The 2,483-nt window shown below is 49.0% G+C and overlaps 1 pseudogene; it reads right to left on the bottom strand.

The window, feature by feature from the left end:
* Positions 1–1,605: 1,605 nt before the first annotated feature.
* Positions 1,606–2,181, bottom strand: LOC118592837 (annotated as a pseudogene).
* Between the last annotated feature and the right edge of the window lie 302 nt (positions 2,182–2,483).

The following is a 2,483-nucleotide window of genomic DNA, read 5'->3' as shown; positions in this document are numbered from 1 at the left end:
AGGCCTCCCCAGTGACACACCTCCTTCAATAAGGCCACACCTCCAGATCCTTCCCAAAGGGTTTCAGTAACTGGGGACCAAGCATTCAAACTGGCAAGTCTTTGGGGGCCATTCTCATTCCAACATCCACACAAAGATGAATGTTGGTGCTTAGATTATGTTCTCCTTTTTATTCTGAGAACCCAGTTCATGGCATGTGCTGTCCATATATTTTTATTTAAATTTGTTTTGTATAATATACTTTGATCATGTTTCTTCCCCTTCCCCATCTCCTCCCAGATCCTCCTCACCTCCCTCCCACCCAACTTCATAGTCTCCCTTCCTCCCTCTCTCAAAAAATAAATCAACAACAACAAAATAAAAAATTTAAACAAACAAAAAGCCAGTAAGACAAAAATACCAAAATAAAATGGAACAAAAAGTGCATCAAGAACCACAGAGTCCATTTTGTGTTGGCCAAACACCCCCAAGGGCCTGCCCTGGAGTGTGGGTGGCATACTCAGGGACACTCCATTGGAGAAAACTGAGTTTCCCTTTCCTTAGGCATATCAGTTGTAAACAGCGTCTTGGTTAGGAGTGGGAGTTAGGGGCTGTCTTCCCATCTCCACTAACACCCTCACAAACTTGCTGAGAGGTTGTCCCCAAGGTGACTCTTGATACTGTCAAACTGGCAATCAAGACTAACCCTCACAGTATCACAATAGGATGGGGAAGGGACAGAGAGAAAGAGAAGCAAGCATCTTTCTAAGTTACCACCAAGTCAAAGCCCCACAGTCACGCTCTCCCGAGACCAGGCCCCACGCCCAACCACAGCTTCGTGATCCCTCCCATTTCACTCCGTGAAGCTGCCTGGCTGGCAATTTTCTCAGCTACCACATCTCAAATAAAACATACACACAAGGGGTTTGTGATTCTCCCCACACTTGACTCTCTGAGTTTTCCTAGGGGCTGTTCACCTAGAGGCCTGTGCTGCAAAGCCTGGGGACATTCTCTGCTTCCATTCGCTTCTGTTATTGTTTGTTTTGGTCTTTCACATGGCTTTGCTTCCAGCAAAATTCACTTATAGCCAATTGCACAGGTCTGAAGTGTTAAATCTGATTTTTTTTTTTTAGGGGAGTAGGTGTGTGCACCTGTGTGACAAACACCTCAACTAAGGTACAGAATCTCCCATCACTGTGAATTCTCTTGCCTTCCTTTCTGGTGTGTCATTGTTTTTCAAGGGGCAGACAAGTCCTGCATTCATGGGACCAATTGCCATTGATCATGAGTGTCGCCATTTCCCCCGCTCCTGCCCGGGATGTGCCAACAGTGTGTCGAACAGGAAGGAAGTGTCTGCTGCTGGCACAGGAGGCCCATTCTCTTCCCATCTTTCACTCATTCTTTTCTGTATTCTTCTCTTCCAACTTTATTTAGAAAACCAGGTTCTGGTGCCTCCCCACTCCCACCCCCAGCCCAGCTGTAATTTAAATAACTTAGAAACAAAATGGGGAGGTACAGAAGGGAGGAAAGATGGAGAAGGGCCCACTAGAGTCGCCTCAGTGTTCACTTCCTGTCCCCTCAATAATCACTTCCTGTCCAGCCTTCCCATGGATGCAGCTTCACATCTCACTCACCTGCATGCTTCTTGACTGTGGGAGCCTCAGCTTCTCCCAGGCCACCAGGGATCACGGGGTCAGTGGAGGAGGCTGTGGTGCCCCCGGCCAGGTCCCAGGTAGCCTCAGCCCTCCCGCCTCTTGTGCTGACTGTGTGTCTCTGGGGGCCTGGCAGCGAACTCTTCACAGCTCTCCAAAAGCAGGCAGCCTGCCTCCTGGCTGAGTGCAGACTCTGAGTCAGGTCTCAGTCAGCAGCACATGTCAGCGCCCAGCTCAGCCGCAGAGTCCCTCTTGAGCATGTTGGCACTGACCTCACCCTTGCCACCCACAGCTGGGTGGAAGATCTGAGTCAGGAAGTAGCCCTTGCATGGGGAGGCAGGAAGTCCTTGCCCAATAGGATCTTCATACAGAGTAGACTTCCATCATAGGAGGTCCCCTCAGGGCCTTTCACAGTGACCTGAAGGTTGGTAATGTCCTTCTCATTGAGGAAGATCTCAATGCTATCAGGTAGGCCTACAGTTGGTATGGTTATCTCCTTGTACATGAGGTGGACAACGTGAGGGGGCAGCTTCTCTATGTTTAAATTCATGACTTTGGCAGGCCATGGGGGTGGGCACCAATTGCTAGCCACTGTGGTTCTGGAGAGGCCCCCTGCACCCCTTACACACACACACACACACACACACACACACACACACACTCCCTGCTAACTTGTACCCCTACTACAAAAATGCTCAAAACTTAAAGCTGCCTTGTCACACTCTTGTTATTGCTATTTTATGACTCTAATGATGCCTGTAACCATGTTGTAATCACCTTCAGGTGAACTTCTGAAGCTGCTATGGAGCCCTGTTCCCACAACTGTGCCCAGGTATTCCTTGATGGTCACCT

This window comes from Onychomys torridus, chromosome 11 (assembly GCF_903995425.1).
Source record: "Onychomys torridus chromosome 11, mOncTor1.1, whole genome shotgun sequence".
In the NCBI taxonomy this organism is placed as follows: Eukaryota; Metazoa; Chordata; class Mammalia; order Rodentia; family Cricetidae; genus Onychomys; species Onychomys torridus.
This window is presented reverse-complemented; position numbering and strand designations above follow the sequence as displayed.